The 23,904-nt window shown below is 48.5% G+C and overlaps 1 long non-coding RNA gene across 1 annotated transcript; it reads left to right on the plus strand.

Moving 5' to 3' along the window:
- Positions 1 to 7,406: 7,406 nt before the first annotated feature.
- Positions 7,407 to 21,503, plus strand: LOC122325212. Its single transcript, XR_006247266.1, has 3 exons — positions 7,407 to 7,452; positions 15,524 to 15,636; positions 21,441 to 21,503. It is a non-coding gene; the product is annotated as an uncharacterized LOC122325212 (long non-coding RNA).
- The last annotated feature ends 2,401 nt before the right edge of the window (positions 21,504 to 23,904 follow it).

Raw genomic sequence — 23,904 nt, forward strand, 5'->3', positions numbered from 1 at the left:
CGCTCATCTGTTTTCAAATGCAGCTCAATTTGGTTCGCTTATGTAATCTTCTCTCCATTGAACTGTGACTGGCCCTTTACTGCAAATATACCATGGCTGTGACACTGAAGTAATGAAACTACGACGCATTGGGCTTTAAAAAAATAAATAAATAAAATAAAAATCACGTTTCTGATTAGTAACCACCGCTGTATCCTTCTATACTTAACCACAAATCAGACAGAATATTACATTAACTTCGGTGAACTTAATATGGTGTGATGTTCATTCATTTTCGTTTCATGCTTTATGTAAACATAAAAAGACGATCAGCTCAAACACGTGAACCCAAGAGGCAATATAGTGATCTGTCACGACGCTTTAAAAACATAAAACGCTAGTTTGAATTTATTTTAAAATGACACAATTTAAAAGCTGTCACCTTGTTTAGTATCAAAAGCAACGTGATCTGTCTTCTCTGTCGTGTGTCTGTTTTTCTTTGCTATGCATTTTCGTGAAAACACGTGTGTAGTGTGAGAGCAGCATTGCACGTCATGGCGACTGAAAACGGTCAATTAAACGGAACATGTGATTTACCTTTAAATTAGGCTTTAATTCATTGAACGTGTGAGTGCTTAAAGTGGCAGGTACCGCACTGTATTTAAGAAACGCATCACTTGCTTCACAAGCGTGTGCTGTGATGGCGCCTTGGAAAATGCGGGAAGGTTGTTGTTTTTATTGAGTATTTTAACGTGTATTACTTTAGTACACTGTAGAAGTTTGTCTCAGTTTTCTGGAACGGAAAAACAAACGATGGACGTGGTGATGCTGGAGTCTTGGGTATGTTATTAGTGCTTGCTGTAATATCAGTGTATGGGTTTTTTTTTTTTTTTTTTTTACTAATAAAAAAAAAAATTTATTTATTTATTTATTTATTTTTAAGGCCTGTGGAACAAAATGTTCATGAAAGGGCAACTACTCAGTTCCTCTAAAGCAGCCTGGGATGCCATGTCTCCGGTTAAGGTGTGGTGACGATCTCATGAGTTTACAACTTGGTGGTCCAGACGTGGCAAACGTTGAACTTTGTCAAGGTAACCTGTGAATTCCTTATCCCCTTGCTTTCTAAATTTTATCCCAAATCAACTAGTCTTTTAGTACCAATTTGTCACAATAGCTACAGTCCAAAAGCTTCGCTTTCTAATGGTCTTTATACCTTTTGACAGGCAATGGGGTGCCTGTTCCCTCACTCATCTGCCACCTGACTGTGGTCACACCACACTCACTAACAGAGGTCTTGTCTATGCTACTCCCTATGATGGATGTGTGTTGCGCAAAAGGTATTGCTTTCTCTATTCTGTTTTGCATGACCACAGAGTACTGTTGACTAACTTGTATTAATGATTACTTTCAGGAGGGCATTATGTGATGCAGATACTGTGGCAGGGAAACACTGCAGTAATATCTTGTCCCTATGCCCTCCACCACTGCAACTGCAACACTGAAACCCCATCTCCTGGTTATCAAGAGTATTTGCAAGGGTTTTGGCCTTTTTCCAGTTATCTTTATCCTGGAAGGGTTTATTCTATGTCTATGCAAACAGACACACCTGTTACAACTACCGTAGTTTCTCAAGTACCAGATGGAAAGCCTCAACGTCCCAAATACTTCCCCAGCTGCCTTGGCCCTATGGCTATCCTGGATACCCTTTTGGTGACCCAAACCTTGTCCCATCCTCGGCTCTGACGCTGCGCCAGGTGGCCAAGGACCAGATGGAAAGCCTCAACGTCCCAAATTCCCCCAGCTGCCTTGGCTTCTATGGCTATCCTGATACCCTTTGGTGACCCAAACCTTGTCCCATCCTCGGGCTCTGACGCTGCGCCAGGTGGCCAAGGACCAGATGGAAAGCCTCAACGTCCCAAATTCCCCAGCTGCCTTGGCCCTATGGCTATCCTGGATACCCTTTTTGGTGACCCAAACCTTGTCCCATCCTCGGCTCTGACGCTGCGCCAGGTGGCCAAGGACCAGATGGAAAGCCTCAACGTCCCAAATTCCCCAGCTGCCTTGGCCCTATGGCTATCCTGGATACCCTTTGGTGACCCAAACCTTGTCCCATCCTCGGCTCTGACGCTGCGCCAGGTGGCCAAGGACCAGATGGAAAGCCTCAACGTCCCAAAATTCCCAGCTGCCTTGGCCCTATGGCTATCCTGGATACCCTTTGGTGACCCAAACCTTGTCCCATCCTCGGCTCTGACGCTGTGCCGGTGCTGCGCCGGTGGCTGGCGCCGGGTGGCCAAGTGCCGGGTGGCTGGGCGCCGGGTGGCTGGTGCCGGGTGGCTGGGCGCCGGGTGGCTGGCGCCGGGTGGCCAAGCGCCGGGTGGCTGGCGCCGGTGGCTGGCGCCGGGTGGCGCGCGGGAGTCCAAGGCGCCGGGTCTGCGTGCCGGGAGTCCGAGTCTGGCGCTGGAGTCCGGCGCCGGAGTCCAAGTGCCGGAGTCCGGCGCTGGAGTCCAAGTGCCGGAGTCCAAGTGCCGGAGTCTGGGCGCTGGAGTCCAAGTGCCGGGAGTCTGTGCCGGAGTCCAAGTGCCGAGTCTGGCGCGGGAGTTCATGGCCGGGAGTCTGTCGCGCTGGAGTCCAAGTGCCGAGTCTAAGTGCTGGAGTCTGTCTGGCGCCGGAGTCTGGTGCTGGAGTCTGGTGCCGGAGTCCAAGTGCCGGAGTCTGGTGCCGGAGTCCAAGTGCGCTGGAGTCTGGTGCGAGTCAAGTGCCGGAGTCTGGCGTGCCGGAGTCTAAGTGCTGAGTCCAAGTGCTGGAGTCCAAGTGCCGGAGTCTGGTGCTGGAGTCTGGGTGCCGGAGTCTGGTGCTGGAGTCCAAGTGCTGAGTCCAAGTGCTGGAGTCAAGTGCCGGAGTCTGGCGCTGGAGTCTGGTGCTGGAGTCCAAGTGCCGGAGTCAAGTGCTGGGAGTCTGCCGCGGAGTCCCAAGTGCTGGAGTCCGTGCGGGAGTCTGGTGCCGGAGTCCGCTGGAGTCCGCGTGCCGGGAGTCTGGCGCCGGAGTCTGGCGCCGAGTCCAAGTGCCGAGTCCAAGTGCCGGAGTCTAAGTGCCGGAGTCTGGCGCCGGAGTCAAGTGCGCCGAGTCTGGGTGCTGAGTCTGGTGCTGAGAGTCTAAGTGCCGGAGTCTAAGTGCCGGAGTCCGCGGCCGGGAGTCAAGTGCCGGAGTCTAAGTGCCGGAGTCCAAGTGCTGGAGTCTGGTGCCGGGAGTCTGGTGCCGGAGTCTAAGTGCTGGAGTCCAAGTGCCGAGTCCGGTGCCGGAGTCCAAGTGCTGGAGTCCAAGTGCCGGAGTCCGCGCCGGAGTCTGGTGCCGGTCCAGTCTGGCGTGCTGGAGTCTGGCGTTGGAGTCTGCGTGGAGTCCATGCCTGGAGGCCAAGTGCCGGAGTCCAAGTGCCGGGTGGCCGGAGCCGGTGCTGGTGCCGGGTGGCTGGCGCCGGGTGGCTAAGTGCCGCTGGTGGCTGGCGTGGGTGGTCTGGTGCCGGGTGTCGTGCCGGAGTCTGGTGCCGGGAGTCAAAGCCGGGAGTCTGGTGCGGGAGTCTGGCGCTGGAGTCAAGCGCCGGAGTCCAAGTGCCGGAGTCCAAGTGCCGAGTCTAAGTGCCGGAGTCTGGTGCTGGAGTCTGGCGCCGGAGTCTAAGTGCTGGAGTCCAAGTGCTGGAGTCTGGCGCCGGAGTCTGTGCTGGAGTCCAAGTGCTGGAGTCCGGTGCTGGAGTCTGGCGCCTGGAGTCTAAGTGCTGAGTCAAGTGCCGGAGTCTCCGTGCCGGAGTCTGGCGTGCTGAGTCAAGCGCCGGAGTCCAAGTGCCGGAGTCTGTGCCGGGAGTCTGGTGCTGGAGTCTAAGTGCCGGGTCTGGCGCCGGGAGTCTAAGTGCTGGAGTCTGTGCTGGAGTCTAAGTGCCGGGAGTCTGAGTGGCGGTCTGGTGCCGGAGTCTGGCTGGAGTCTAAGTGCTGGAGTCTCAAGTGCGGGAGTCTGGTGCCGGGAGTCTGGTGCCGGGAGTCTAAGTGCTGGAGTCTGGGCGTTGAGTCTAAGTGCTGGAGTCTGGTGCCGGAGTCTGGTGCTGGAGTCTGAGTCTAAGTGCTGGAGTCTGGCGCGCGAGTCTGAGTGCTGAGTCCAAGTGCTGAGTCTAAGTGCTGGAGTCTGGCGCTGGAGTCTGGTGCTGGAGTCTAAGTGCTGGAGTCTAAGTGCTGGAGTCTGGGTGCTGAGTCTGGTGCTGGAGTCTAAGTGCTGGAGTCTAAGTGCTGGAGTCTGGCGTGCTGGAGTCTGGCGTGCTGGAGTCTAAGTGCCGGAGTCTGAGTCTAAGTGCCGGAGTCTAAGTGCCGGAGTCCAGTGCGTTGGAGTCTGGTGCCGGAGTCTGGCGCTGGAGTCTGGCGTGCTGGAGTCTAAGTGCTGGAGTCTGGTGCGGAGTCCCAAGTGCTGAGTCCAAGTGCTGGAGTCTGGCGCCGGAGTTCCGGCGCCGGAGTCTGGTGCTGGAGTCTAAGTGCTGGAGTCTAAGTGCCGGAGTCTGGTGCTGGAGTCTAAGTGCTGGAGTCTAAGTGCCGGAGTCTGCGCCGGGAGTCTAAGTGCCGGAGTCTAAGTGCTGGAGTCTAAGTGCCGAGTCTGGTGCCGGGAGTCTGAGTCTAAGTGCCGGAGTCAAGTGCCGGAGTCTAAGTGCTGAGTCTAAGTGCTGGAGTCTGGTGCCGGAGTCTAAGTGCCGGAGTCCAAGTGCCGGAGTCTCTGCCGAGGAGTGGAGTGCCGCTGGAGTCAAGCCTGGAGTCTGCGTGCCGGAGTCTGGTGCCGGAGTCTGGTGCCGGAGTCTGGTGCCGGGAGTCTGGCGTGCCGGAGTCTAAGTGCGGGAGTCAAGTGCTGGAGTCTGGTGCTGGAGTCTGGTGCTGGAGTCTGGGTGCTGGAGTCTGGTGCCGAGTCCATGCTGCTGTGCTGGAGTCTGGCGCTGAGTGCCGGAGTCTGGCGTGCTGAGTCTGGCGCTGGAGTCTAAGTGCTGGAGTCTAAGTGCTGGAGTCTGGCGTGCCGGAGTCTAAGTGCTGGAGTCTGGTGCTGGAGTCTGCGCTGGAGTCTAAGTGCTGGAGTCTAAGTGCCGGAGTCTGCGCCTGGAGTCTGGCGCCGGAGTCTGGCGTGCGGGAGTCTGGCCGGAGTCTGGCGCTGAGTCTGGCGCCGGAGTCTGGCGCCGGAGTCTGGGTGCTGAGTCTAAGTGCCGGAGTCTGGTGCTGGAGTCTAAGTGCTGGAGTCTGGCGCTGGAGTCCGGTGCTGGAGTCCAAGTGCCGGAGTCTGGTGCTGGAGTCTAGTGCTGGAGTCTGGTGCTGGAGTCTGGTGCTGGAGTCTGGCGTGCTGGAGTCTGGCGCCGGAGTCTAAGTGCCGGAGTCTGGCAGTGCCGGGAGTCTGGCGCCGGAGTCTGGTGCTGGAGTCTGGTGCTGGAGTCTGGCGTGCTGGAGTCTCCGGGCGCTGGAGTCTGGCGCTGAGTCTGGCGCCGGAGTCTGGCGTGCTGGAGTCTAAGTGCTGGAGTCTGGTGCTGGAGTCTAAGTGCTGGAGTCTAAGTGCCGGAGTCTAAGTGCCGGAGTCTATGCTGGAGTCTGGCGTGCTGGAGTCTAAGTGCTGGAGTCCAAGTGCTGGAGTCTAAGTGCTGGAGTCTAGTGCTGGAGTCCGCTTGCTGGAGTCTGGTGCCGGAGTCTGGCGTGCCGGGAGTCTGGTGCTGGAGTCTGGGCGTGCCGGAGTCTAAGTGCCGGAGTCTAAGTGCCGGAGTCCAAGTGCTGGAGTCCAAGTGCTGGAGTCCGTGCTGGAGTCTGGTGCTGGAGTCTGGTGCTGGAGTCCAAGTGCTGGAGTCTGGTGCTGGAGTCCAAGTGCCGGAGTCTGGTGCCGGAGTCTGGTGCCGGAGTCTAAGTGCCGGAGTCTGCGCCGAGTCTCGCGTGCTGGAGTCTGGCGCCGGAGTCTGGCGCCGGAGTCTGGCGCTGGAGTCTGGCAAGTGCTGGAGTCTGGTGCCGGAGTCTAAGTGCTGGAGTCTGCTGGAGTCCAAGCGCCGGAGTCTAAGTGCCGAGTCTGGCGTGCTGGAGTCTGGGTGCCGGAGTCTAAGTGCTGGAGTCTAAGTGCTGGAGTCTGGCGCCGGGAGTCTAAGTGCCGGAGTCTGGCGTGCTGGAGTCAATGGCAAAGCCGGAGTGCTGAGTCTGGCGCTGGAGTCTGGTGCCGGAGTCTGGTGCTGGAGTCCAAGTGCCGGAGTCTAAGTGCTGGAGTCTGGCGTGCTGGAGTCCAAGTGCTGGAGTCTGGCGTGCTGGAGTCCAAGCGCTGGAGTCTAAGTGCCGGAGTCTGGTGCCGGGAGTCTGGCGCTGGAGTCTGGCGCTGGAGTCTGGTGCCTAAGTGCTGGAGTCTAAGTGCTGAGTCTGGTGCTGAGTCTGGTGCCTGGAGTCTAAGTGCTGGAGTCTGGAGTGCTGGAGTCTAAGTGCTGAGTCTGGCGCTGCTGAGTCTCCGTGCTGGAGTCCAAGTGCCGGAGTCTGCGCCTCTGGCAAGCTGGAGTCTGCGCCGGAGTCTAAGTGCTGGAGTCCAAGTGCTGGAGTCTGGTGCTGGAGTCCGCGCTGGAGTCTGGCGCGCGGAGTCCAAGTGCTGAGTCTGGCGTGCCGGGAGTCTGTGCCGGAGTCTAAGTGCCGGGAGTCTGACACTGGAGTCTGCGCTTGGAGTCCAAGTGCTGGAGTCTGCCGTGCGAGAGTCCAAGTGCCGGAGTCTGGTGCCGGAGTCTGGCGCCGGAGTCTGGTGCTGGAGTCCAAGTGCTGGAGTCTGCGTGCCGGAGTCCTTGCTGGAGTCTGGCCCAGTCCGCGGAGTCTGGCGCCGGAGTCTGGCGCTGGAGTCCAAGTGCTGGAGTCTGGTGCTGGAGTCCAAGTGTGCTGGAGTCTCATGTGCTGGAGTCTGGCGTGCTGGAGTCTGCGTGCTGGAGTCTGGTGCGGGGAGTCTGCGTGCTGGAGTCTAAGTGCTGGGAGTCCAAGTGCTGGAGTCCAAGTGCCGGAGTCCAAGTGCTGGAGTCCAGCTGCGCTGGAGTCCGGTGCGGGAGTCCATGCTGGAGTCTGCGCCGGAGTCTAAGTGCCGGAGTCCGGGTGCCGAGTCCGCGCTGAGTCCAAGTGCCGGAGTCCGCGCCGGAGTCCAAGTGCCGAGTCCAAGTGCCGGAGTCCATGCCGGAGTCCAAGTGCCGGAGTCCAAGTGCCGGGAGTCCAAGTGCCGGGAGTCCAAGTGCCGGGACAAGTCAAGCCTCAACGTCCCAAATACCCCCAGCTGCCTTGGCCCTATGGCTATCCTGGCTACCCTTTTGGTGACCCAAACCTTGTTCCGTCCTCAGGCTCTGACACTGGACCAGATGGAAAGCCTCAACGTCCCCAAATACCCCAGCTGCCTTGGCCCTATGGCTATCCTGGCTACCTTTTGGTGACCCAAACCTTGTTCCGTCCTCAGGCTCTGACACTGGACCAGGTGGCCAAGGACCAGATGGAAATCCTCCTTTGCAAGGCTCTTATCCAAAATACCCAGTTCAGTCTCCTCCCACTGCACAGCCTGTAACCACTACTCCTCAACCCTGTACTACAACTGCAGCTGCTGAATGCTGGCCCTCTGCCAACCAGCCTGATGTGCCACCCCAGCAATATGTACCTCCCAGCTCTGTACTGTATGAAAAATACCCCTTTGCACTTCAATTTGTGGACTTTTTGGACCCCAACTCTTTCCCATGAAGCTGAGGATTGTGGCTAGACGCGTTGAATTAGACTGGTAATGTGCTGTACGTGGCTTTCAAAGATTTGCCTCCTGATTTAATGGTAATCTAAAGTGATTCCTGTTCATGAACATTCTGCGTTTTTTGTCCTGTCTTCAATTGCTAAATAAACTTGATCAAATGTATCATTCTGTGTTTTCCTTTTTTTGGTGAAGAAAAAATGAATGCGTATATAGAATTAAAAGCAGGTAGGTTTACATGACAAATGTCTGTTCTAGTACTAATTTTAGCACTGAGTCCTAGCGTAGCGTACGCGTAGCGTAGGTTTTTTTTTTTATATGGTAACCAGTTATTGTATCACAAGTCATGCTATACTACCCAGTGTATAGTTACACTTTTACACAGCGTGTACCCTTATCTGTGGAGATGCCACAAAACCATCATCCTAGTTTACAGAAGTGAACATTGAAGACATTTGTGCACAGGCTGTTTTTGTAGAATACTAACCAGTCTAATGCACCGCTTTCTGTGAGAAGTGCATCACTGGTTTTTACAAATGCAAAAATGTAACACTTCTCACTTTATTTTAGTTAAATGTAATGGTTTACTAATAAGACCAACAACTAACTGATAATTGTGAATTTAAATTACATTTAAGTTGATTAATCTTTTTCCACTGCACTTTCACTATAAACTTCAGAATGGGGCTTAATCTATCCTTTGAATGACAGCTGCAGAGGAAAGCAGGACAGAGATCAGCTTTGATGCCCCATTGTCACTCATGGTGTAAAGTCCTCTGATAATACATTAAACAAGATCTGGATTCAGAGTTCTAGCGGCTGCAGGAGGAGGAGGAGGCACGTGTAGCTCTGGCCTTGGCCCGTCCCATGGCCTCCATGCAGGTGGAGATGGAGAGATAGATCCAGTCACACAAGTGTCCAAGAATAGTGCTGTGTTGGGTTATCCTCGCTGTACTTTTCTCCTCAGATTGCTTGCGAATAAGAAAAAACGTTCAAATATACTATAGCATTGTTTTTGTGTTATAGTTACCACATCAGCCCCACATCAGTGAGTCTAATGAAGAGAAATCTGAGGCCTGTGGACCTGAGATGTATAGGAGTCTCATCACCAATGACCTGCACTGTCAGATACAAGATACTTTATTTTCTGATTTCGTTTATTTTCGTCTGTTTAATGTAAAATATACAATATAAATAGGTGTTGAGACTATTTCACTCAAACGGCTCTTTACGAGGAAGGATCAACCCAAGGCAAAATAAAACACAAGACAAGTTTTTGGATTTTTAGCTTGCAAGGATTGTGCTGTCGTTTGCAAGCGGGAGAAAAGCAGGTTTCTTTCTTTTGCCTCCCTTTGCCTCCACACGGTCTCAGTCCGCCTGAGGCGGGGGCCGGGCAAGCCTTTGCCTCCTTTTGCCTCCGAAGGGTCAAAGTTGCATAATGTCAATACACAACTCTAACAATAGGGTTAGGTTCAGTGTTGAAAAGTGAAAAATTTTGTTTTTCTATGCATTTGTCTACTTGTTCAGTTTTTACTAAATTGCATTTTTAAATTACACTTTTATACAAGCCTTCATGAAAAGAATGGTTGGCACTTTTATGTATAAAATAACTACCATGACAGCTTGGCTGAATTAAACCCACATAGCAAAACTGGTTTGGCCCAGTGATGGGCCACAGAACCCACTTTCACTCGCCCCAAATACAGGAATAAATTACGTTACATGAGTGGGTTGTGGCATTGCTATATCTCAGCAAAATGTATGACTACAGCTGGCCCTAATCTGGTTCTATGTAGGACTGAATAAATTCGTTCCACGTGTCAGCCTCAACAAAACCTTCATCTAGCCGCTTTGGGCCACCTTGAAAACATCTATGTTTCTGTCCATGAACAAAAGGCACTGTGCACACAACTTTTCTGAATCTGATTCAGTCCACAAACAAGTGGCAATGTGCTTGAACATCTGACTCAGTTTATGAACAAGCAGCAGTGTGCACACAACTCTTCAACATCCAATCAAGTCACAAGTCCATTAACCTGTTGTACTCTCCTGACAGTTTGTCTTCATCCTCTCTCTCATGACGCCATCCCTATCCGGGGCCAGATATAGCTATTTTTTTGATGGTTGAGTCGATTTCTTTTTCTGTGGCTGCAGAAGTCAGGTGGTTTTGTGTCATAGCCATTGAAACATACAGCAAGTAAACATGGTTTGAAAATAGCTTTTGTATCAACAGCTAACGCGAATATTGGATTTTACAGAACCTATTGACAGATATTTTGTAACATTAGATTAGATTAGATTAGATTCAACTTTATTGTCATTACACATGTACAAGTACAAGGTAACGAAATGCAGTTTAGGTCTAACCAGGAGTGCAATAAGCAGCAAGTGCAGGATATAGGTACAAATATAAATATAAATTACAAAGATAAATATGTACAAATTAAATTACAGATGAGAAGGGGAATTTACAGTGATTATGTGTAAACAATTTACAGATCGTTATGTACATAAGAAAGAAAGAGCAGGATATACAGGATATGTATAGACAATTTACAAGAGTATGTACAGTGGATATGTACATACATTTACAAAGATATATACAGTGGAGTGCAATGAATGTTAACAGTGCATTTTTGTATTTTTGTTTTAATGGGGTGGGTGGGGCAGACATCAGTGGGGGTAGAATTCAGTAGTGAGACAGCTCTGGTAAAAAGCTGTTCCTCAGTCTACTTGTTCTAGTCCGGGGAATCTGAATCGCCTGCCAGATGGCAGGAGGGAAAACAGTTTGTGGGCAGGGTGAGAGGAGTCCTTAAGAATACTGCGTGCCTCGACGCAAACAGTGTTTCTTCTGGATGTCCTCAATGGATGGAAGTGGAGTTCCGTGATGCGCTGGGCAGTTTTCACCACCCGCTGCAGTGCTCTTACGCTCAGCAACAGAGCAGCTCCCATACCAGACTGTGACACAGTTTGTTAGGATGCTCTCTATTGTACAGCGATAGAAGTTCACCAGGATGGCTGAGGACAGCTGGTTCTTCTTAAGATCTTAACATCTTAACATCTAAACAAAGATTGTAAATTGATGCAGATCAGTTTATTAATGAGCTCCTACCGTTTCCAATATTGCTCCAGGAGAAAACCAGTCTAAGCAGTTGTTTTTTTGCAGAGCCATGTGCAATTCAATAATAAGTACAGATATTTATACAGTGTAATTTTTTTTTTAAAACAGAGTAATATTATTTAACAAGAACTTACTATAGAGTTAGTATTATGGTGTGGTTTAAAATTACTGCATGTAACTCAGTTTTTATTACAGTTAGTACATGTAACAAGACATTGTAAATGAAAAATAACTGCCTTAATGCAGGATACGTCGATATTTCTCTAAAAACCAGGCCATGTTTGGTTCACATGCCTTTTGTCAGTGCTGACTGAAAGCAAACTGCCGGCTTCATGCCAAGTTAGGGCCGGAAGTCTTTTTGCTACCTGCGAATGTTCAGTGTTTGTCTTGTGAGGACACTTGTATTTACTACTCTGAAAGATTTTGTGGCTTAGGCTATTGTAGACTTGGATCACACGCTAATTGTAAAACAAAACAAAACAAAAAAAAAACAAAAACACAGTAATTACTGGGCAGTAAAAGGTGAGAAAGCGTGCAATTTCAAACACAGCCTAGGAAACCGTAGACCAGCCAATCAATATCGAATAATAATTGACCATTAGCAAAAAGCTTGATTGACATGCCATCTGACCAATCAGAACGTGTATTTTACGTTGCTGACCGATTTCGCCCGACATCTAGAGCTGCCGGTCAATAAGTATTGGTAAATGTTAAGTTAAATGTTTGTTGTTAAAAAAATAAAATAATCTGTCAAAACGTGTGCACTTATTATTCTGTGGACAAAATCCCGTGAACTTCGCCCTGATATGTTTATGCACTCGTGCGCTCATCTGTTTTCAATGCAGCTCAATTTGGTTCGCTTATGTAATCTTCTCACTCATTGAACTGTGACTGGCCCTTTACTGCAAATATACCATGGCTGTGACACTGAAGTAATGAAACTACGACGCATTGGGCTTTAAAAAAATAAATAAATAAAATAAAAATCACGTTTCTGATTAGTAACCACCGCTGTATCCCTTCTATACTTAACCACAAATCAGACAGAATATTACATTAACTTCGGTGAACTTAATATGGTGTGATGTTCATTCATTTTCGTTTCATGCTTTATGTAAACATAAAAAAGACGATCAGCTCAAACACGTGAACCCAAGAGGCAATATAGTGATCTGTCACGACGCTTTAAAAAAACATAAAACGCTAGTTTGAATTTATTTTAAAATGACACAATTTAAAAGCTGTCACCTTGTTTAGTATCAAAAGCAACGTGATCTGTCTTCTCTGTCGGTGTGTCTGTTTTCTTTGCTATGCATTTTCGTGAAAACACGTGTGTAGTGTGAGAGCAGCATTGCACGTCATGGCGACTGAAAACGGTCAATTAAACGGAACATGTGATTTACCTTTAAATTAGGCTTTAATTCATTGAACGTGTGAGTGCTTAAAGTGGCAGGTACCGCGACTGTATTTAAGAAACGCATCACTTGCTTCACAGCGCGTGCTGTGATGGCGTCTTGGAAAATGCGGGGAAGGTTGTTGTTTTTATTGAGTATTTTAACGTGTATTACTTTAGTACACTGTAGAAGTTTGTCTCAGTTTTCTGGAACGGAAAAAACAAACGATGGACGTGGACGTGGTGATGCTGGAGTCTTGGGTATGTTATTAGTGCTTGCTGTAATATCAGTGTATGGGTTTTTTTTTTTTTTTTTTTTTTAAATACTAATAAAAAAAATATATATATATATTTTTTTTTAAGGCCTGTGGAACAAAATGTTCATGAAAGGGCAACTACTCAGTTCCTCTAAAGCAGCCTGGGATGCCATGTCTCCAAGTTAAGGTGTGGTGACGATCTCATGAGTTTACAACTTGGTGGTCCAGACGTGGCAAACGCTGAACTTTGTCAAGGTAACCTGTGAATTCTTTATCCCTTGCTTTCTAAATTTTATCCCAAATCAACTAGTCTTTTAGTACCAATTTGTCACAATAGCTACAGTCCAAAAGCTTCGTTTCTAATGGTCTTTATACCTTTGACAGGCAATGGGGTGCCTGTTCCCTCACTCATCTGCCACCTGACTGTGGTCACACCACACTCACTAACAGAGGTCTTGTCTATGCTACTCCCTATGATGGATGTGGTGTTGCAGCAAAGGTATTGCTTTCTCTATTCTGTTTTGCATGACCACAGAGTACTGTTGACTAACTTGTATTAATGATTACTTTCAGGGAGGGCATTATGTGATGCAGATACTGTGGCAGGGAAACACTGCAGTAATATCTTGTCCTATGCCCTCCACCACTGCAACTGCAACACTGAAACCCCCATCTCCTGGTTATCAAGAGTATTTGCAAGGGTTTTGGCCTTTTCCAGTTATCTTTATCCTGGAAGGGTTTATTCTATGTCTATGCAAACAGACACACCTGTTACAACTACCGTAGTTTCTCAAGTACCAGATGGAAAGCCTCAACGTCCCCAAATACCCCAGCTGCCTTGGCCCTATGGCTATCCTGGATACCCTTTTGGTGACCCAAACCTTGTCCCATCCTCGGGCTCTGACGCTGCGCCAGGTGGCCAAGGACCAGATGGAAAGCCTCAACGTCCCAAATTCCCCAGCTGCCTTGGCCCTTTCTATGGCTATCCTGGATACCCTTTTGGTGACCCAAACCTGTCCCATCCTCGGGCTCTGACGCTGCGCCAGGTGGCCAAGGACCAGATGGAAAGCCTCAACGTCCCAAATTCCCCAGCTGCCTTGGCCCTATGGCTATCCTGGATACCCTTTTGGTGACCCAAACCTTGTCCCATCCTCGGCTCTGACGCTGTGCCGGGTGGCTGGCGCCGGGTGGCCGGCGCCGGGTGGCCAAGTGCCGGGTGGCCAAGGCGCCGGGTGCTGGCGCCGGTGGCTGGTGCCGGTGGCCAAGTGCCGGGTGGCTGGCGCCGGGTGGCTGGCGCAGTGCCGGAGTCAAGTGCCGGGTGGCCAGCGCCGGGAGTCCAAGTGCCGGAGTCCAAGTGCGGGGAGTCTGCGTGCCGGAGTCTGGCGCCGGAGTCCGCCGCGCCGGAGTCTAAGTGCGAGGAGTCAAGTGGAGTCAAGTGCCGGAGTCTGGTGCCGGGAGTCTAAGTGCCGGAGTCTGGCGCCGGAGTCTGCGTTGGAGTCCAAGTGCCGGGAGTCTGGTGCCGGAGTCTGTGCTGGAGTCTGGTGCTGGGTCTGGCAAGTGCTGTGCCGGAGTCTGGTGCCGGGGAGTCTGGTGCCGGAGTCTAAGTGCCGAGTCTGGTGCCGGAGTCTGGGTGCTGGAGTCTGCGTGCCGGGAGTCAAGTGCCGGGAGTCTGGGTGCCGGGAGTCTGGTGCTGGAGTCTAAGTGCTGGAGTCTGGGTGCTGGAGTCCAAGTGCCGGGAGTCTAAGTGCTGGAGTCTGCGCTGAGTCTGGTGCTGGAGTCTGTGCTGGAGTCTAGTGCTGGAGTCTGGTGCTGGAGTCTGGTGCTGGAGTCCAAGTGCTGGAGTCAAGTGCTGGAGTCCAAGTGCTGGAGTCTGGTGCCGGAGTCTGGTGCTGAGTCTGGCGTGCCGGAGTCTGGGTGCCGGAGTCCAAGTGCCGGAGTCTGCGCCGGGAGTCCAAGTGCTGGAGTCTAAGTGCCGGAGTCTGGTGCTGGGGAGTCCAAGTGCTGGAGTCTGGCGCCGGGAGTCTGGTGCCGGAGTCTGGCGTGCTGAGTCCAAGTGCTGGAGTCTAAGTGCTGGAGTCTGGCGTGCTGGAGTCTAAGTGCTGGAGTCTAAGTGCTGGAGTCTAAGTGCTGGAGTCTAAGTGCTGGAGTCTAAGTGCCGGAGTCTGGGTGCTGAGTCTAAGTGCTGAGTCCAAGTGCTGGAGTCTAAGTGCTGGAGTCTATGCTGGAGTCTGGCGTGCTGGAGTCTAAGTGCTGGAGTCTGGGCGTTGGAGTCTAAGTGCTGGAGTCTGGTGCTGGAGTCTAAGTGCCGGAGTCTAAGTGCCGGAGTCTGGTGCTGGGAGTCTAAGTGCCGGAGTCTGGCGTGCTGGAGTCTAAGTGCTGGAGTCTGTGCAAGTGCGGGAGTCTGAGTCCAAGTGCCGGGAGTCTAAGTGCTGGAGTCAAGTGCTGGGAGTCTGGTGCTGGGTCCAAGTGCCGGAGTCCAAGTGCTGGAGTCTGGCTGGAGTCTAAGTGCCGGAGTCTGGTGCGCCGGAGTCTAAGTGCGGGAGTCTAAGTGCTGGAGTCTGGCGTGCTGGAGTCCAAGTGCTGGAGTCTAAGTGCCGGAGTCTAAGTGCCGGAGTCCGTGGCAAGTGCTGGAGTCCAAGTGCCGAGTCTCAAGTGCCGGGAGTCAAGAAGTGCCGGGAGTCCGGTGCCGGAGTCCAAGTGCCGGAGTCCAAGTGCCGGAGTCCAAGTGCCGGAGTCCGTGCCGGGTCCAAGTGCCGGAGTCCGCGCCGAGTCAAAGCGCCGGAGTCCAAGTGCCGGGAGTCCAAGTGCCGGACAAGTCAAGCCTCAACGTCCCAAATACTCCCCAGCTGCCTTGGCCCTATGGCTATCCTGGCTACCCTTTTGGTGACCCAAACCTTGTTCCGCCCCTCAGGCCTCTGACACTGGACCAGATGGAAAGCCTCAACGCCCCAAATACCCCCAGCTGCCTTGGCCCCATGGCTATCCTGGCTACCCTTTGGTGACCCAAACCTTGTTCCGTCCTCAGGCTCTGACACTGACCAGATGGAAAGCCTCAACGTCCCAAATACCCCAGCTGCCTTGGCCCTATGGCTATCCTGGCTACCCTTTTGGTGACCCAAACCTTGTTCCGTCCTCAGGCTCTGACACTGGACCAGGTGGCCAAGGACCAGATGGAAATCCTCCTTTGCAAGGCTCTTATCCAAAATACCCAGTTCAGTCTCCTCCCACTGCACAGCCTGTAACCACTACTCCTCAACCCTGTACTACAACTGCAGCTGCTGAATGCTGGCCCTCTGCCAACCAGCCTGATGTGCCACCCCAGCAATATGTACCTCCCAGCTCTGTACTGTATGAAAATACCCCTTTGCACTTCAATTTGTGGACTTTTTGGACCCCAACTCTTTCCCATGAAGCTGAGGATTGTGGCTAGATGCGTTGAATTAGACTGGTAATGTGCTGTACGTGGCTTTCAAAGATTTGCCTCCTGATTTAATGGTAATCTAAAGTGATTCCTGTTCATGAACATTCTGCGTTTTTTGTCCTGTCTTCAATTGCTAAATAAACTTGATCAAAAAATGTATCATTCTGTGTTTTCCTTTTTTTGGTGAAGAAAAAGTGAATGCGTATATAGAATGAAAAGCAGGTTTACATGACAAATGTCTGTTCTAGTACTAATTTTAGCACTAATGAGTCGTAGCGTAGCGTACGCGTAGCGTAGGTTTTTTTTTTTATATGGTAACCAGTTATTGTATCACAAGTCATGCTATACTACCCAGTGTATAGTTACACTTTTACACAGCGTGTACCCTTATCTGTGGAGATGCCACAAAACCATCATCCTAGTTTACAGAAGTGAACATTGAAGACATTTGTGCACAGGCTGTTTTTGTAGAATACTAACCAGTCTAATGCACCGCTTTCTGTGAGAAGTGCATCACTGGTTTTTACAAATGCAAAAATGTAACACTTCTCACTTTATTTTAGTTAAATGTAATGGTTTACTAATAAGACCAACAACTAACTGATAATTGTGAATTTAAAAAATTACATTTAAGTTGATTCATCTTTTCCACTGCACTTTCACTATAAACTTCAGAATGGGGCTTAATCTATCCTCAGAGATCAGCTTTGATGCCCCATTGTCACTCATGGTATAAAGTCCTCTGATAATACATTAAACAAGATCTGGATTCAGAGTTCTAGCGGCTGCAGGAGGAGGAGGAGGCACGTGTAGCTCTGGCCTTGGCCCGTCCCATGGCCTCCATGCAGGTGGAGATGGAGAGATAGATCCAGTCACACAAGTGTCCAAGAATAGTGCTGTGTTGGGTTATCTCGCTGTACTTTTCTCCTCAGATTGCTTGCGAATAAGAAAAAACGTTCAAATATACTATAGCATTGTTTTTGTGTTATAGTTACCACATCAGCCCCACATCAGTGAGTCTAATGAAGAGAAATCTGAGGCCTGTGGACCTGAGATGGCATAGGAGTCTCATCACCAATGACCTGCACTGTCAGATACAAGATACTTTATTTTCTGATTTCGTTTATTTTCGTCTGTTTAATGTAAAATATACAATATAAATAGGTGTTGAGACTATTTCACTCAAACGGCTCTTTACGAGGAAGGATCAACCTACAAGGCAAAATAAAACACAAGACAAGTTTTTGGATTTTTAGCTTGCAAGGATTGTGCTGTCGCTTGCAAGCGGGAGAAAAGCAGGTTTCTCTTTTGCCTCCCTTTGCCTCCACACGGGTCTCAGTCCGCCTGAGGCGGGCCGCAAGCCTTTGCCTCCTTTTGCCTCCGAAGGGTCAAAGTTGCATAATGTCAATACACAACTCTAACAATAGGTTAGGTTCAGTGTTGAAAAGTGAAAAATTTTGTTTTTCTATGCATTTGTCTACTTGTTCAGTTTTTACTAAATTGCATTTTTAAATTACACTTTTATACAAGCCTTCATGAAAAGAATGGTTGGCACTTTTATGTATAAAATAACTACCATGACAGCTTGGCTGAATTAAACCCACATAGCAAAACTGGTTTGGCCCAGTGATGGGCCACAGAACCCACTTTCACTCGCCCCAAATACAGGAATAAATTACGTTACATGAGTGGGTCGTGGCATTGCTATATCTCAGCAAAATGTATGACTACAGCTGGCCCTAATCTGGTTCTATGTAGGACTGAATAAATTGTTCCACGTGTCAGCCTCAACAAAACCTTCATCTAGCCGCTTTGGGCCACCTTGAAAACATCTATGTTTCTCGTCCATGAACAAAAGGCACTGTGCACACAACTTTTCTGAATCTGATTCAGTCCACAAACAAGTGGCAATGTGCTTGAACATCTGACTCAGTTTATGAACAAGCAGCAGTGTGCACACAACTCTTCAACATCCAATCAAGTCACAAGTCCATTAACCTGTTGTACTCCCTGACAGTTTGTCTTCATCCTCTCTCTCATGACGCCATCCCTATCCGGGCCAGATATAGCTATTTTTTTGATGGTTGAGCTCGATTTCTTTTCTGTGGCTGCAGAAGTCAGGTGGTTTTGTGTCATAGCCATTGAAACATACAGCAAGTAAACATGGTTTGAAAATAGCTTTTGTATCAACAGCTAACGCGAATATTGGATTTTACAGAACCTATTGACAGATATTTTGTAACATTAGATTAGATTAGATTAGATTCAACTTTATTGTCATTACACATGTACAAGTACAAGGTAACGAAATGCAGTTTAGGTCTAACCAGGAGTGCAATAAGCAGCAAGTGCAGGATATAGGTACAAATATAAATATAAATTACAAAGATAAATATGTACAAATTAAATTACAGATGAGAAGGGGGAATTTACAGTGATTATGTGTAAACAATTTACAGATCGTTATGTACATAAGAAAGAAAGAGCAGGATATACAGGATATGTATAGACAATTTTACAAGAGTATGTACAGTGGATATGTACATACATTTACAAAGATATATACAGTGGAGTGCAATGAATGTTAACAGTGCATTTTTGTATTTTTGTTTTAATGGGGTGGGTGGGGCAGACATCAGTGGGGGGGTAGAATTCAGTAGTGAGACAGCTCTGGTAAAAAGCTGTTCCTCAGTCTACTTGTTCTAGTCCGGGGAATCTGAATCTGCCTGCCAGATGGCAGGAGGGAAAACAGTTTGTGGGCAGGGTGAGAGGAGTCCTTAAGAATACTACTGTGCTCGACGCAAACAGTGTTTCTTCTGGATGTCCTCAATGGATGGAAGTGGAGTTCGTGATGCGCTGGGCAGTTTTCACCACCCGCTGCAGTGTGCCGTACGCTCAGCAACAGAGCAGCTCCCATACCAGACTGTGACACAGTTTGTTAGGATGCTCTCTATTGTACAGCGATAGAAGTTCACCAGGATGGCTGAGGACAGCTGGTTCTTCTTAAGATCTTAACATCTTAACATCTAAACAAAGATTGTAAATTGATGCAGATCAGTTTATTAATGAGCTCCTACCGGTTTCCAATATTGCTCCAGGAGAAAACCAGTCTAAGCAGTTGTTTTTTTTGCAGAGCCATGTGCAATTCAATAATAAGTACAGATATTTATACAGTGTAATTTTTTATTTAAAACAGAGTAATATTATTTAACAAGAACTTACTATAGAGTTAGTATTATGGTGTGGTTTAAAAAATTACTGCATGTAACTCAGTTTTTATTACAGTTAGTACATGTAACAAGACATTGTAAATGAAAAAATAACTGCCTTAATGCAGGATACGTCGATATTTCTCTAAAAACCAGGCCATGTTTGGTTCACATGCCTTTTGTCAGTGCTGACTGAAAGCAAACTGCCGGCTTCATGCCAAGTTAGGGCGGAAGTCTTTGCTACCTGCGAATGTTCAGTGTTTGTCTTGTGAGGACACTTGTATTTACTTACTCTGAAAGATTTTGTGGCTTAGGCTATTGTAGACTTGGATCACACGCTAATTGTAAAACAAAACAAAACAAAAAAACAAAACACAGTAATTACTGGGCAGTAAAAGGTGAGAAAGTGCAATTTCAAACACAGCCTAGGAAACCGTGAGACCAGCCAATCAATATCGAATAATAATTGACCATTAGCAAAAGCTTGATTGACATGCCATCTGACCAATCAGAACGTATTTTACGTTGTTGATCGATTTCACCGACATCTAGAGCTGCCGGTCAATAAGTATTGGTAAATGTTAAGTTAAATGTTTGTTGTTAAAAATAAAATAATCTGTCAAAACGTGTGCACTTATTATTCTGTGGACAAAATCCCGTGAACTTCGCCCTGATATGTTTATGCACTCGCAGCTGTCATCTATTTTCAATGCAGCTCAATTTGGTTCGCTTATGTAATCTTCTCACTCATTGAACTGTGACTGGCCCTTTACTGCAAATATACCATGGCTGTGACACTGAAGTAATGAAACTACGACGCATTGGGCTTTAAAAATAAATAAATAAAATAAAAATCACGTTTCTGATTAGTAACCACCGCTGTATCCCTTCTATACTTAACCACAAATCAGACAGAATATTACATTAACTTCGTGAACTTAATATGGTGTGATGTTCATTCATTTTCGTTTCATGCTTTATGTAAACATAAAAAGACGATCAGCTCAAACACGTGAACCCAAGAGGCAATATAGTGATCTGTCACGACGCTTTAAAAAACATAAAACGCTAGTTTGAATTTATTTTAAAATGACACAATTTAAAAGCTGTCACCTTGTTTAGTATCAAAAGCAACGTGATCTGTCTTCTCTGTCGGTGTGTCTCTGTTTTCTTTGCTATGCATTTTCGTGAAAACACGTGTGTAGTGTGAGAGCAGCATTGCACGTCATGGCGACTTGAAAACGGTCAATTAAACGGAACATGTGATTTACCTTTAAATTAGGCTTTAATTCATTGAACGTGTGAGTGCTTAAAGTGGCAGGCACCGTGACTGTATTTAAGAAACGATCACTTGCTTCACAGGCGTGTGCTGTGATGGCGTCTTGGAAAATGCTGCGGGGAAGGTTGTTGTTTTTATTGAGTATTTTAACGCAGTATTACTTTAGTACACTGTAGAAGTTTGTCTCAGTTTTCTGGAACGGAAAAAACAAACGATGGACGTGGGCGTGGTGATGCTGGAGTCTTGGGTATGTTATTAGTGCTTGCTGTAATATCAGTGTATGGGTTTTTTTTTTTTTTTTTTTTTTTTTTTTTTTTAATATTAATAAAAAAAAATATATATATATATTTTTTTTTTTTTAGGCCTGTGGAACAAAATGTTCATGAAAGGGCAACTACTCAGTTCCTCTAAAGCAGCCTGGGATGCCATGTCTCCAAGTTAAGGTGTGGTGACGATCTCATGAGTTTACAACTTGGTGGTCCAGACGTGGCAAACGTTGAACTTTGTCAAGGTAACCTGTGAATTCCTTATCCCCTTGCTTTCTAAATTTTATCCCAAATCAACTAGTCTTTTAGTACCAATTTGTCACAATAGCTACAGTCCAAAAGCTTCGTTTCTAATGGTCTTTATACCTTTGACAGGCAATGGGTGCCTGTTCCCACTCATCTGCCACCTGACTGTGGTCACACCACACTCACTAACAGAGGTCTTGTCTATGCTACTCCCTATGATGGATGTGGTGTTGCGCAAAAGGTATTGCTTTCTCTATTCTGTTTTGCATGACCACAGAGTACTGTTGACTAACTTGTATTAATGATTACTTTCAGGGAGGGCATTATGTGATGCAGATACTGTGGCAGGGAAACACTGCAGTAATATCTTGTCCTATGCCCTCCACCACTGCAACACTGAAACCCCATCTCCTGGTTATCAAGAGTATTTGCAAGGGTTTGGCCTTTTTCCAGTTATCTTTATCCTGGAAGGGTTTATTCTATGTCTATGCAAACAGACACACCTGTTACAACTACACCGTAGTTTCTCAAGTACCAGATGGAAAGCCTCAACGTCCCAAATACCCCCAGCTGCCTTGGCCCTATGGCTATCCTGGATACCTTTTGGTGACCCCAAACCTTGTCCCATCCTCGGGCTCTGACGCTGCGCCAGGTGGCCAAGGACCAGATGGAGTCTGGCGTGCTGAAGCCTCAACGTCCCAAATACCCCAGCTGCCTTGGCCCTGTATGGCTATGGCTATCCTGGATACCCTTTTGGTGACCCAAACCTTGTCCCATCCTCGGGCTCTGACGCTGCGCCAGGTGGCCAAGGACCAGATGGAAAGCCTCAACGCCCCAAATTCCCAGCTGCCTTGGCCCTATGGCTATCCTGGATACCCTTTGGTGACCTCCAAACCTTGTCCCATCCTCGGGCTCTGACGCTGTGCCGGAGTCCAAGTGCCGGAGTCCAAGTCTAAGTGCGGAGTCCAAGTGCCGGAGTCCAGTGCCGGAGTCCAAGCGCCGAGTCCGCGCAAGGGAGTCCAAGTGCTGGAGTCCAAGTGCCGGGAGTCCAAGTGCCGGGAGTCCAAGTGCCGGAGTCCAAGTGCCGCCGGAGTCCAAGTGCCGAGTCCAAGTGCCGGGAGTCTGTGCGCCGGAGTCCGCGCCGGGAGTCAAGTGCCGGGAGTCCGCGTGCCGGAGTCCAAGTGCCGGGAGTCTGCGCGCTGGAGTCCAAGTGCCGGGAGTCTGAGTGCGGCGAGTCCAAGTCTGCCGGGAGTCCGCGCTGGAGTCCAAGTGCTGGAGTCTAAGTGCCGGGGAGTCAAGCGTGCCGGAGTCCAAGAGTCTAAGTCCAAGTGCCGGAGTCAAGTCAAGCCTCAACGTCCCAAATACCCCCAGCTGCCTTGGCCTGGCGTTGATGGCTATCCTGGCTACCCTTTGGTGACCCAAACCTTGTTCGTCCTCAGGCTCTGACACTGGACCAGATGGAAAGCCTCAACGTCCCAAATACTCCCTCAGCTGCCTTGGCCCTATGGCTATCTCTGGGCTACCCTTTGGTGACTCCAAACCTTGTTCCGTCCTCAGGCTCTGACACTGGACCAGATGGAAAGCCTCAACGTCCCAAATACCCCCAGCTGCCTTGGCCCTATGGCTATCCTGGCTACCCTTTTGGTGACTCCAAACCTTGTTCCGTCCTCAGGCTCTGACACTGACCAGGTGGCCAAGGACCAGATGGAAATCCTCCTTGCAAGGCTCTTATCCAAAATACCCAGTTCAGTCTCTCTCCCACTGCACAGCCTGTAACCACTACTCCTCAACCCTGTACTACAACTGCAGCTGCTGAATGCTGGCCCTCTGCCAACCAGCCTGATGTGCCACCCCAGCAATATGTACCTCCCAGCTCTGTACTGTATGAAAAATACCCCTTTGCACTTCAATTTGTGGACTTTTGGACCCCAACTCTTTCCCATGAAGCTGAGGATTGTGGCTAGACGCGCGTTGAATTAGACTGGTAATGTGCTGTACGTGGCTTTCAAAAGATTTGCCTCCTGATTTAATGGTAATCTAAAGTGATTCCTGTTCATGAACATTCTGCGCTTTTTGTCCTGTCTTCAATTGCTAAATAAACTTGATCAAAAATGTATCATTCTGTGTTTCTTTTTTGGTGAAGAAAAAGTGAATGCGTATATATAGAATGAAAAGCAGGTTTATATGACAAATGTCTGTTCTAGTACTAATTTTAGCACTAATGAGTGCGAGCGCACGCAGAGCGTAGCGTAGGTTTTTTTTATATGGTAACCAGTTATTGTATCACAAGTCATGCTATACTACCCAGTGTATAGTTACACTTTACACAGCGTGTAATTCTTTATCTGTGGAGATGCCACAAACCATCATCCTAGTTTACAGAAGTGAACATTGAAGACATTTGTGCACAGGCTGTTTTTGTAGAATACTAACCAGTCTAATGCACCGCTTTCTGTGAGAAGTGCATCACTGGTTTTACAAATGCAAAAATGTAACACTTTCACTTTATTTTAGTTAAATGTAATGGTTTACTAATAAGACCAACAACTAACTGATAATTGTGAATTTAAAAAATTACATTTAAGTTGATTCATCTTTTTCCACTGCACTTTCACTATAAACTTCAGAATGGGGCTTAATCTATCCTCAGAGATCAGCTTTGATGCCCCATTGTCACTCATGGTATAAAGTCCTCTGATAATACATTAAACAAGATCTGGATTCAGAGTTCTAGCGGCTGCAGGAGGAGGAGGAGGCAGCGTGTAGCTCTGGCCTTGGCCCGTCCCATGGCCTCCATGCAGGTGGAGATGGAGAGATAGATCCAGTCACACAAGTGTCCAAGAATAGTGCTGTGTTGGGTTATCCTCGCTGTACTTTTCTCCTCAGATTGCTTGTAATAAGAAAAACGTTCAAATATACTATAGCATTGTTTTGTGTTATAGTTACTACATCAGCCCCACATCAGTGAGTCTAATGAAGAGAAATCTGAGGCCTGTGGACCT

Source organism: Puntigrus tetrazona, chromosome 2 (genome assembly GCF_018831695.1).
Source record: "Puntigrus tetrazona isolate hp1 chromosome 2, ASM1883169v1, whole genome shotgun sequence".
Lineage (NCBI taxonomy): Eukaryota > Metazoa > Chordata > Actinopteri > Cypriniformes > Cyprinidae > Puntigrus > Puntigrus tetrazona.